Here is a 13,913-nt window from a genome sequence, read left to right on the forward strand (position 1 = left end):
AATCTTTGGTAAATTATATCAAAATAAAAATGAGTTGATATAACTAATTTGTACCTAATGAGGTATCTCCTTATCTCTCATTCTTTTAACATAAACTGCAATTTACAATTCAAAATATGTTTCTTCTCGTTTTGTTCATAATCCATATCGTTGTTTCGACATAATTAAAAAAAAAAAAAACTCGAACTTAAAACACGTAAATAGTGCATGATAAGTAAAGTTCTGATAAATAAAATCTTTTGAATGGTCTTGTTAAAAGAGTTTGGCATATGACAAACTTCAGGAAAAGAGATTACTTTTTAATTTTAGTAAAAGAATTGTATACTAGCAGAACACGTTCTTCGCATAAGCAGGATAAGGTTTATGGAAGTTAAAATATCAAAGTGATCTGATAGTCTTGTTCAAAAATTCATTTCAAACGGTTCAGCCGTTTTGTATACCCCTTAGAAGTGGAATTCTCAAAAACTAGTACTACGGACACGTGTCCAAATTATTTTTAATAAGAAATTTATATATTCAAATTCATCTTCCTAGTTTGAAGGGCTCCTAGACAAGGAGTCCGATCCTGGGGGCCCGCCCCCCAAAGATCATGTGGACCCCTATTGTATTTATGAATATTCAATATTTGAAATAATTTGAATGCAAATTGTTTTTAAATCCTCATATATATGCCTTCTGCATCTGAATCCCCCCCCCCAAATTACAGAGAAATCGGCGCCCTTGCTCCTAGGGTACTCTTGTTTTGATACAAATTTTAAACCAAGGTCCTTCTTTATGGAACACATTTTAATCAAAGTGAATAATAAAAACCCAGTTCGGGCACAGTAACTATGTTCTAAAATTCATTACAAACGGTTCAACGGTGTACATTTAGGGTCTATATAGCAGACAAACATACAGTACATTCAACTTGATATAAAAGAATAGTACGAATCTTGAAGGGAGTATCTGTACCCCGTCTCCCTACGGTTCCCAACTTTCCTGGTTTGGGTGGGTTTATCAGGGATCTATGTCTTGTCTCACATGGATTTTTTCGTTCACTAGGATGGTTAAAATTCCAAAATTAAATCTTAACCTCTCTCGAATAATGAGCATATGTTAGGTTGAATACAAAAACAACTAAATAAAGAGCAACTATCATAATCGTAGTGTTTATCCCAATTGTCAAGTCTCAAGAAAAGTACAATTTAAAAAGTCTAGTGAGACGCCGATGACTGGTCATCTTAGCAACAGTGATTGAACTAAGAAAAAAAATGCTCTTCTTGTCTCTTCAGTGTATGTTTATGGAGTGTTTTTATTTATTGAATTTTTTAAAGTTAATGTTATTAACAGGCACCTCTAACACTTCAGTTTTTCCCTGGCCCCGGAGAAGGCGTTACCTTCTGTGGCCCGCCCAGTTTCGACTGGGAATGAAATTGCAGTTAAAAAAAAGTTATTCTTAAAAAAGGAAGAGCATACTTGATTTGATGTTTTCTCCATCTCAGTAAGTACAACAAGAATTCTTTTTTATTTTAAAGTGCAACATACCATAACTAAAAAGTTTGTGTGTGTGTGTGTGTTTGTTTGTTTGTTTGTGATGATAATAATGATACATTTAGGAAATTTAATTTTCCATAGAAGTGTGTGTCTCACGCGGTTATGCTGTAGAAATGGAAATCACAGACCCGGGAGTTACAAGAAATCAATGCCAATAAAACTAATTATGTAATATTTACAAATCTAGTTTTAAGGTATATAGTTTTTTTTTTTTTTTTTTTTTTAACTGCCTGGTAACAGGTATGTTCCTCGCTCCTTAAGTCATCCCCAGATAAAACGAGTATGCACAGTCCTCTCCTATCGTCAAATACTTGTCTCCTATTGGGTCAATCCATAGTTGGGAATCTTACTCAACCTCCCCGCAAAGAGAAGATTTCTTCATTTTCCTAAAAATTAGCCTGGACCACTTCTAGGACTTATGTTTTCAGGGTAAAAGAGGCTGTGTTGTAATCCTAATCTTGTAAGATATAATACCTTTTCAATAAAATATTGAATGGCGTTTCATCTTTGCGCACCAATTCTTCTAAGGTGGCAATATTAAGCAGCTAATGTAGATCTATTTCCTGTATGCTGTAAGATAGGAAACAATTCTTATATTAGCATCATCATTGAAGCCTAACCACAGTCTTTTGGATTTTGGCTAAGTTCATTTCAATTATAATTATCTTACCCGTGCCTATACGCCGTATGGTCAAACATCATGTGAAAATAAATTGCTTTGGACTAAGCTCCCCAAGTAATCTCCGTCATTCAAGCATGCTTTTCTTTCTTTTTTTTTTCCTATTACTTGGAGGTGATTAATGAGTTGGAAACTCATAAATGAAAACACTTTGAACAGAAGAACTCTTGAATTTAGTGCTTTAAGACAAATGTGACGTATTCGTCTGACGCCATTTTCATTCAATAACCTTGTTAAAGCTTTCTTTGATCCGGCTTAACGTGCGGTTTTCGAATATACTTTCGTTGGGAATCGAACAAGTATCTTCCAGACAATGACGACGCCATAGAAGAACAGGAAAGATGAACAGTATCCACTCTGTCCTTTCGATTGTCTGTTTGGGCTTATAGAATTCTAGAATTTTACATTAGCATAGAAATTTTCTTTTTGAAGTACAAAAACATACCTGCCTCCAAAAAGTATTTCCCAATAAACAACTGGCGTTGTCACTAATGCACCAACGGCAGTAGTACCATTAATTTCTTTACATTCATTGATTTCAAGGAATCTTTTCTGAAGTCACGTCTGCAACACTGACTCATCTTGGACTTTGCTCACTGCACGCTTGAGTACGCAGTTTACTACCATTCACCATTTTCACTTCAGCTGATCGTATCAAATTTCAGGAAGAGATTACCATGGAAATCTTTGGTTAACTGCCTCTGTAGCCGTGATCGTCTAGTGGTTAGGACATTGCGTTGTGGCCGCAATAACCCAGGTTCGAATCCTGGTCACGGCAAGATGGCTGATTTTTAAAATTTTATTTTCACTTTTTATTATATTTTTCTTCAAATTCAATTAAATTAGGCTATTTTTATTATATCTTACGTTCCTCTCCTAGCTTTCTAACATGACAGATTTTCATACAGGTTTCAAAGAACAAAACATTGATATTTTTTTTTAAAAAATCTCAGCATGTTTTTAAGGTTGCTATTTAGATCAATAGACACAATTAAAAAATCTGCAATCTAATTTGAAATCATTGCTTATTTCAATATCCCAAAAGATTCCAAATGTTACTGATAGATTGATCAAATAATTTCTAAATTGTGTACATTCTATAGTAGAAGTAAATTGTACTCTAAAATAATAGGCTACAGTAATAATAAAGTCAGTACTGTACACAGAATTTCGTCAGGAGGGGTCCAAGCTCCAGAGTTCACATCATTTCAGATATTAGCATACATCCAGTATCTTAATATGATAAATATTTGGTTTTGAATAATGTTTTGTTCAATTGAGGTAAAATCCGAAAATTTTCCTTGGATACGTCACTAGCCAAATTCCATAATTAATTATCGGAAACTTTTATAGTCTACCCTCAACTCGAACGATTTTGAAAATGTCACCCAAATCAGTTATTTATTTGTGGATTTTGTAGAAGGGAGGAATGTTTATGCAAGATTGTGTTCCGTATAACAGAACAACTTTAAAGTCAGGTTGGGACAACGTTACTTTTAAACCTACCTGCTTTAAAATTATGCTACTAGTTTGATAGGTGGTCCCCAAGTTCATTTTTTCACCTTTTTAAAAACAGTTTTATGATAAATAAGAGTAGGTACGTTAGATAAGATTTGGTTAGGTAGATTAGTTTACATGTGTTACCTTGCTACTTTTCGTCCTACTGCTGAAGACAAGTGTGCAGCATCTAGTAAAAACCCTATAGATACATTGCAATCTGCACAACTTGTCATAACAAGTGTCACACTCCTACGTTAAACAGTTTTGTTATGGCAAATAATTCTTTAGTCCGTTCTAATTTGGTCTTTGAAAACCAAATTCCTCGCCCAAACAATAAATACGATAAAAGATAAGAGTTTACTTTGGGCAGAACAGTGATAGGTGCACATACACTTGAACCTGATTTTATTAAATAGAAATTGGAAGACGGTACTAGGTGTCATTCCTTATATCATAAATGAGTTTTGGCACTTGCCCCTTGTACTTAATAAAATTAGATTCAGGGGTGTGTGACCCTAGCACTGTTCTGCTGAAAGTAAACTTCTGGTCGACAAAACATACTGGTATTAAAATGAATCCAGAATTGAACAAAAACTGTAATCTGGTCTCCGAAGAATCATGAGCATCTATTAAACAATTACCAATATGATGCTATCTAGGAAAAAAATACTTTACCTTTTCTTTCACTTTTACTCTCGAAATCGAAACAGCCATTGTAGCCTACAATATTTACAGTTTTTACAACAAAATCACAAGTAAAGATTGACTGCCGATTTCACCCTGAGTTAAGCTGAGGCATGACTTATGGCGTGTTATCTAACACTGTCTTTAGAAATTAACAATATTTTCATAGCGTACCTCACTTTAGAATAGTGAAGCAATAGGAGGTTGGTTTACATGGGATACCGTCTTTTTCAGTTGGTTTGTCGGTAGCAGCATGATATCCACTTTTTATCCAGCTGAAGGCATACTTTTCTGCATTGAAAGAAGAAATGTCTGGCCCATTAACGTTTATGGAAAGAAGAGATTCGAGGGTTTTTACAGATAAATGGTTTCTACCGTCAGTATGATGCAAGTTTAAGTTGGAAAAGCCTCTCTTACACTCTGCAGAAGAAACTGAAAGCAATTCTATGAACAATTCTTTGGGAAGCAATTTTATAAACAAGACCAACATAGCTTGTGACAATAAACATACTGAAAAAAAAATAAAGAATCGCTACTAAAACATGAAGTTGAATCATTTCACTTCAAAACAGTTTATAGCTTAAGAAAGAGGGAAAACATCTTCCCTGGCTGGGAAGACTGAATTAAACGTAGAGACAGGGAAGTCAAAATTTAGAAGGGGGTAAATTCCCAGGCTTCCCTGGCTACAAATAAATCCCTGACCCAAATAGATTATTGTTTTCCGTACTCAAAATCAGATTGCTTCCCTTTGTTAAACTGTAGGCATGTTTTATGCAAGCTAGGTATTCTCACTTCCTTGCGTAAGTACGTATTTGTATTCCAACAAACCCTATATCGAATTTATTTTAATTTTCATATAGATGCAGGTTGTGGGATTACTTTATCTATCAGTCCAGTGCTCACATATTTAATTTATTTTATTTCCTCGTTCCTCCATGCTTAATTTCTTCCTTAGTCATGCTTAAATTCACAGGCGTGCACCCAGATATTTTTGCTGGGAAGGGTCCTAGGTTTGGTGGTGTCCAAAACTGCAAGCCACTAGGTCTATGTAATATTGAGCGGGTATTATTCTACACCAGAAAAGCTGATAAGTAATTGTAAAATATTTCTACCTATATTTTCATAAATAAATGATAGAACTAGATAGTTTTTATAAGGGAAAGAGTACAGATGAAGTGTAAGATCAAATTTTCATGTTAATAAATCATTTCCCTACTAAGCAAGTATATTTTTATTGAGAAAGTGTACAAATATATGTTGAGTTAATAAGTTTCTTTTCTCTCTCTCTTTCTTTCTTTTTTTTTTTTTTTTTTTTTAGGAGGAGCGGTCCGAACCCGGTGGACAACCCGTCGGTGCGTCCCTGCTCAGAGCCATTACCATTTTTTTTTATTTAGCACTTTTAAACTAAATTTAGTTAGATTCAGAGACATACGGTCTAGGAATTAGTGTTGCCCATGACACGAGTAATTTTTGAGTGAGGTTTTTGTGAATTTTCCTCATTCACACCAGGAAAATGCCGGGATTGTATCTAACATACAGGTCCCAGGTCGTTTTCTTTCTTCCCAAATCTTTTCTGCCTTCCCTTTCCTGGAATAGTGTGATCGCTGAGGGACGTGACGGGCTAACATGGCCATAGATGTCGAGACCCCAAAAACCTAATTCCTAATCCTACATTGTAAAAAGTCGTTGTGTTATTTCAACGACATGCCTATGCGTTAACACGATTGTGTTAAAATACATGATATTTTGTTTAGAGCTCACGGATTTCATTTCGGTCTATAATTTCTAACTGAAATCCGATTTTCATGCGGTTTGTGGCAAATGATCAAGGAAGGATGGGAGATTTATGGAATTTTGTTTACTGGTTTAAATTCATCCGGGGTAATATTGGCCACGCCTCAAAAAAACAGCAAATATTCACCAGTGTACCTTACAATTGAAATGTGGTGCACGGCGATGTAGAGATTTGAGTTTTCTTCATTAGCTGGTAACTTTACAAAGGGCAATTAGAAACAGGAAATTGGGCCGTTGTATTGGGAGTTGTGCTGTACAGTTCTGTGCTGCTATGTGTGTGATCAGGACACAGTGAAAATAATGTAGTATTTGGAGCAACGTGAGTTTATCATTAAAATTTTTGGGGGAACGGAATCTGTTGTTGCTATGCAAAGGACATTTAGAAACAAATTACCTCAGGTTCTGCCCCAGACAGGAACACTGGTCACTAATGAATAAATTTGAAGAAACAGGATCGCTTCTGAGCGACACAGGGAAGCATCGGACCACGCAGGCGGATCTTGTGGAAGATGTCAGTTATCGAATCTTTAGATCGACCAAGAAATCTCAGCGTTGTTTGCCTCAAGAAACCGGCTATAACTAATTCAATACCGTAAGACATCCTTTGCACATCCGGGGGTTACTTTGCACAAAATATGAAAAGAGTTTCACAGTTCTCTGTCGGCAAAACCATAAACAGAAAAGAGGAAGTTTCAACTGCCACCGTAAGATAGAACATCTAACTGTATCTTGGCTATAATGTTGGCGGTTAACATCAGTTCTAATTACCGGGAGGGTTCATTGTTTTAGAGGTATGGAAAGCAGTCACTGTAAAGGCCGCCAAAATTTGAAAATTTGAATTTATTGTTGGAAAATAAATTATGAACAGTGGCGGATCCAGAAAAGTAGTTTGAGAGGTGGGGTGCTGACTGCCACGGGTGCTGACTGCCACAGCCAATTATCGGTGCTGACTGCCACGACTGTGGCTGATTGCAAATATGAAGGTGCTGACTGCCACGATGGCGTGCTGACTGCCACGAGCCTGAGAGAAAGTTGCTAGACGTAACATTACCGGACGCCAAGAAGCATGAAAGAAACTAGATGATCCTTAGGATCGTGTTGTTCAGACCAACACCTAACAAAGGTAAACAGGTCTCTGTATGTACACTCATGTCCAAAATTATTATCACATGATTATAAATATGTTGTTCTAGTAATATAATTTGATAACGAATTCGCCCGGTATTTCTTATAATGTTAGTATGTGTATAAAAGGCAAAGACAAGTATGTGGTAAATTTCATGTCAAAAGAGCAGTAAATAAGAACAATAAAACGAAAATAAAATTTTCTAGTCCATTTAGTTACATTTTATTGTACTCATTATGATTTTCGTATTTATAATTCTTTTCCTATGAAATTTATCACAAATATAAATTTCCTGATTATACACATAATATAAGTATTAAAAGTACTTTGCAAAATTATCAAATTTTATTCTTACAAGAAGACAGTTATAGATATGCGACAATAATTTTGGACATGAGTGTACTTTCAGTTTTGTCAGGGAGCGGTGCGTACAAAATTGGTACTTTTTATGTATTCTATGAACTGTGTACAGCTGCGCAAATTGTTTCGAGCAGCTCTTGAAAGTTCCATCAAAAAAGCACTGCTGGTGTCCCTCAGAAGGGAAGTTCAGGAGAAAGCACTCGCCTGCAGAGAAGCTAAGCATGCCATTTGAAGTCCCAATTCATGCCGATTATAACAAGCTAATAAAATTCATGTACGGTTGAGAATGGTTCGAGATATTCAACTTGGAAGTTTATATGAGAAAATGAGGATATACGCATTTATACGCGTTAAGTACAACATAATTAGTAACGAATATTGACATACGAATTGAAAGCTATCGGAAGTAACAGAAAAAAAAAGTCTTTCGCAATAACTAACGGGTTTGTTAGATACAATTAGTCATTACATTGTTCACAATAATCATTGGTTAGAGATGAAAATTGATCACTGTTGTTCTGTTTTATGAAGAAATGACGCAGGCAAAAGACTCCCTTGCACCATGAACATTTTATATGTGCAATTGTGTTGCATCCGTCAAGAGAACAGTTGGCAGAACCAAAGAAAAAAGCAAATTCGACAAGTGATTCAAAAGTTATAGGCCTATAATTTGTTCGTAACCTGCCTTGCAGAACGCAAACTGAAACAATCCAATGTATCGCGGTGATCGGAAGTGATTCGTATGGTCACGAACTTTATTTGATTGTTTCGTTGGTACCAAATTTCACAAAATTAAATCCCCACGTTAAGCGGGTTTGCATATCCAGGCTCCTAACTATGAAAACATTTACGCTCAGTCCAACCTGAATCATTTCACGAATTCAACCTGTTTTACGTATGTTATTAGGACATAATATCGATTGTGATTTATTCTAAAAACACTTTTATACATTGCAAGAGCTGTAACGTCCAAATATTTACTGAGAACTCATAGTCGTATCGGAATAAACAAAAGCGAGTATGGAACAGTAAACTGCTTTCACAAAAGGAAAAAGAAGAGGTGCAAAAGGCCTGCAAAACGGTCGAGTGGTTTGGGTCGATACACTATCATTCACATGTTTTGAGTTCAAACCCTGTAGCAAGTCGTTTCTTTTTTAAGTGTCTTCCTATTTTCACCCGGAGGCTGAAAATGTTTCTTTGAGTAACTCATTGAAAACTTCTTTTGTTTCAAATTCGATTAAAACGGAACATTATATGAATTGCGAGTCTTAAATTCATAGCTTAAAAAAAAAAAAATTAAGTATACTCACTACTCCATTATCCTCTGATTTGTAACGAAAAACTATTTATAAATAGTGGTGACTTCAGAAAATTATTCTCGGGGGGAATTTCAATATGCGGGTGGAGGGCAAACATTGGTAGTCCACATTGAGCGAGATCGAATATATGGTCCTGAAGACGGAAATTTCTTAGCTCGAGAGGGGTCTCAAATTCTCCCTCAGATCACGTCCTGAAAGCATCATTACTTAAAAGCTTTTCGTAACAAATATAATATTACACTTGTTTCTCGTTCTAGAATTGGTAAAATCATAACTTATAGAGGATTATAATAAAAGCATAAAAATTACAATACCGATCATGTATAAATTATCCTGTAAGTTACCAACTTTGGGTCAGATTAAAACTCAAATATTTGTTTTCGGATTGCACTTAGAAGTAAGTCCTCTCTATATAATCCTGATTGGAAAGCCATGTTTAACACTAATTAATTAATCAATATTTATACGAATATTTTTTTTTTATTTTACTCGTTTTACTATTCGGTATTATATACACTTCATTTCCAAAATCAAAATCTCGAAAATGTATATTGTACGAGTGCAGACTCGCAAATAAATGATTATTTATCATATATATTGGTCTCTATTCGAAATTCTATTTAATCGAATCCGACAGAAACACAGACAGAAACATCGAGAACAGGTGAAAAAAAAAGAGAGAAAAAGACGTTGTACCCGGCGGGGACTCGAAGTAAGTTCGAATGATTCTTTGCAAGTCGAACGCCTTAGACCACTCGGCTATGGTAACAACTAGTGAGTGTAGCAAAGGCTTCAAGTAGTAGTTCTTATTACAGAATAACATTTTTCTATTGCCTAAAATTTAAACCTAATTTACTTTGATATAATATATCTATTAATTTGTTACATGAACACGTTTTCGTTACTTTGATGAATGATGTAAGTTGTTGATATAGATTCTATTACACATTCTTTCGTAAATATTATAGAAAGTATCAGGGTTATTTATGATCTTTCATGGAAATTGACTGGCGCATGCGCAGTATACAGACAGTTCAATTGGAAGGCGAGGAAGGAAACGCTAACTAACTGTTAGAATGTTTCATCGCTATGAAGTATAAAGAATAGCTAAAATGTATTTTACGCTTGTCATTGCGTAAAGAATCACCAGGTTAATGTTTGTCCAAGTTCTCACTAATCAACTGGACTCATGAAAAATAATTAATATTGTCATTACTGCAAAATATGAAGAATAAAGAACGTATATTACACCAAATTGTTCTCGAATTCGAACTTAGCTAAGGAAGGGACAATAAACAAAATGTGATTTATTCATTAGAATTGAGATAATTCAATGAAACTAGAAATTACACAATCAAAAGGGAAAATATCGTTAAAAAGACAATAATACTTTTATCCGAGATGTGAAATAAAGTTATTAATTAACTGAAATGAAAGTAATATTGGGCATGATATAGAGTAAGGAAAAAAAGTAAATGTATTCTTAGAAACGTTCAAAGTAAATTCACAAATACTTTTGAAGATATACTACTCTTCCTTTACGTTTTAACGAACTAATAAGTAAACAAGCAAAGGAAAAGAATGAAGAACGAAAGTATTGCTCTTGAAAAAAATATAATAAATAAATGAAACTTAAATAATTTTTTACACAAAAAATAACACACTAGTACTTCGTGTAATCACCTCCAGAGTCAGTAACTTCGTGTAGTCACCTCCAGAGTCAGTAACTTCTTGAAGTCTGGAGGGGATACTAGATACAAGTCTCGAGCAATACGACGGTGTGTCACGAAAATGTTGCCACAGTTCCATAACATGATTTTGAAGAAACGTTTGGTCTCTGTCTTCACGTCTCTCTTCCCATTCTTGCACCATGTAGGCCCACAGATGTTCATTTGGGTTCAAATCTGGGGATAGAGGGGACCACTCAATGCAAATTAACTCTGGATGTTCATTTAGCCACTCTCGTGTTTGCCGGGAAGGGTGAACAGAACTGTTGTCATGCATAAATATATATTCTTCCTGTTCGGGGAAGTTTCTTTCTAAGGACGCTAACAACGTATTTTCGAGGATATTAATGTAAACACTGCTGTTCATTCTCTCAGGCACCGCAACTAAATCTCCAGGACCAGCAGCCGTCATGTATCCCCAAAAGTGTGCTGATATTCGTCCTGAACAAGAAGTTCTGATAATATTTTGTTCAGCATACCTGGTTCCGCGCGGTCTATACAATATAACTCTGCCTTGTTGGTTAGACTTGAAAACCTTCTCGTCGGTCCAGATGACTAAGTCCCAATATGATTGAGGTTGGGTTATGTTATTCTGTGCCCATTCCATTCGTCTGGCCTTGTGAGTTTCAGTCAGGAGAGTCTTCCTAGCGGGTCTTGAACAGTGTAGACCAGCCCCAATAATCTTCTTCTTATTGTTTCGTAAGAACAATTATATTCTCTGGCTTTGTCCAAGAGGATTGACGTGTGGCATAGAGGTCTGTTGATTACTTCTGTAACTAAAGCTTGATCTTGAGCTGAAGTTGTCACTTTTGGCCTTCCACTTCTTGACCGAGACCTGAACCATTCACCACCTTCTTCATGTCGCTGAACCCATTTCTTGACCGTTTTCTTGTCACATCCCAGATCTCTAGCAATCTGAGGCACAGTTTGTCCCATTTTTGCTCGGCCTATGATTTCTCCTCTCAGAGCAACAGACAGTTCTCCACAACCTTTAGAGCGAGGCATTTTGAGAACCTGTTAGAAATTTGCGTTCTGGCGTGTATGACAAATGTCGGTAAAGTGCATCTTTCTGTTTCTACTGCGCATGCACCAGTCAATTTTCATGAAAGATCATAAATAATCCTGACAATTGCTGTAATATTTATGAACGAATACGTAATAGAACCTATATTAACATCATTCGTCAAAGTAAAGAATACCGTAAACATAAAACAATTTCAACAGACTATTAATCAGGCCAAAATAGGCTTAAACTTCAGAGAATACAAAATAAATTTCATACTGTAACAAAAGATTGAACATGAAACACGCTTACTATATTTTCAACTTGTCACATTAGCCGAGTGGACTAATGCATTCGGTTAGAGATTCTGAAGCATCATTCAAGAGTAGTTCGAATTCCACCACAGTACAATTTGATTTTACCTCTTCTTGACGTTTCTGTTTGTGATCCTACCGGATTCTATTAAATATAATTTCATAATACGCTAAAATATACGTAATATTTGAAGTTCTTAACCTCCCATTTTTACATTTTTCAAGCTCAGTTGAGAAGAAAGAGGGAAAATGAAAATACAAAGATTTACAATGATTACTTAGCATTTACTGTCATTGTAATTGTGGATATTTTATTTATGAAAATGTATAATTAACTAAAAATATATTTAGTAGGTCACATGTCTCCATTTTTCGATTCTAACTTGAAAGTTACAGTTTAGACGGTGACATATCGTAGACCCAGGGGGTTGAGGGGGTTGTAACCCCTCCCATTGAAACTTTTATATTCTATTGAAATAAAAAGTGTTTCAGTTTATAATCTTGGAAAAGCAACAATCACTGTATGTGGAGGACGGTTTATTTATACTACGATTTATCACTTCCAAATGTGTAGAAGATGTGACTGGATATTGTGTATAATCATTCAAGAAATATAAGACAACGAAGAGACTTCGTAAATCCTTCACGCCACCCCAGGAGGAGGAAGTGCGTCCCGCCGTCCCTCGGTTGGGAACTACTGCTTGCGAGGGAAACATTGTAACAGTGTGTAAGCGTTTCATTCCTCGCCTTCCAATTGAACTGTCTGTGTACTGCGCATGCGCCAGTCAAGTTCCATAAAAGATCATAAATAACCCTGATACTTCCTATAATATTTACGAAAGAATGTGTAATAGAATCTATATCAACAACATACATCATTCATCAAAGTAACGAAAACGTTCATGAAACAAATTAATAGATATATTATATCAAAGTAAATTAGGTTTAAATTTTAGGCAATAGAAAATGTTATTCTGTAATAAAAACTACTACTCGAAGCCTTTGCTGTAATCACTAGTTGTTACCATAGCCGAGTGGTCTAAGGCGTTCGGCTTGCAAAGAACCATTCGAACTTAACTTCGAGTCCCCGTCGGGTGCAACGTTTTTCTCTCTCTTTTTTGTCACCTGTTCTCGATATTTCTGTCTGTGTTCCTGTCGGATTCGATTAAATAGAATTTCGAATAGAGACCAATATATATGATAAATAATCATTTATTTGCGAGTCTGCACTCGTACAATATACATTTTCGAGATTTTGATTTTGGAAATGAAGTGTATATAATATTGAATAGTAAAAATAGTAAAATAAAAAAATATTCGTATAAATATTGATTAATTAATTAGTGTTAAACATGGCTTTCCAATCAGGATTATATAGAGAGGACTTACTTCTAAGTGCAATCCGAAAACAAATATTTGAGTTTTAATCTGACCCAAAGTTGGTAACTTACAGGATAATTTATACATGATCGGTATTGTAATTTTTATGCTTTTATTATAATCCTCTATAAGTTATGATTTTACCAATTCTAGAACGAGAAACAAGTGTAATATTATATTTGTTACGAAAAGCTTTTAAGCAATGATGCTTTCAGGACGTGATCTGAGGGAGAATTTGAGACCCCTCTCGAGCTAAGAAATTTCCGTCTTCAGGACCATATATTCGATCTCGCTCAATGTGGACTACCAATGTTTGCCCTCCACCCGCATATTGAAATTCCCCCCGAGAATAATTTTCTGAAGTCACCACTGTTTATAAATAGTTTTTCGTTACAAATCAGAGGATAATGGAGTAGTGAGTATACTTATTTTTTTTTTTAAAGCTATGAATTTAAGATTCGCAATTCACATAATGTTCCGTTTTAATCGAA

General features: G+C 35.3%; 1 non-coding gene across 1 annotated transcript; it reads left to right on the forward strand.

The window, feature by feature from the left end:
* The first annotated feature begins 2,921 nt into the window (after positions 1-2,921).
* Positions 2,922-2,993, forward strand: TRNAH-GUG (transfer RNA histidin (anticodon GUG)). The gene has a single exon. It is a non-coding gene; the product is annotated as a tRNA-His (tRNA).
* Positions 2,994-13,913: the final 10,920 nt, after the last annotated feature.

Source organism: Thermobia domestica, chromosome 1 (genome assembly GCF_964235325.1).
Source record: "Thermobia domestica chromosome 1, izTheDome1.hap1.1, whole genome shotgun sequence".
Lineage (NCBI taxonomy): Eukaryota > Metazoa > Arthropoda > Insecta > Zygentoma > Lepismatidae > Thermobia > Thermobia domestica.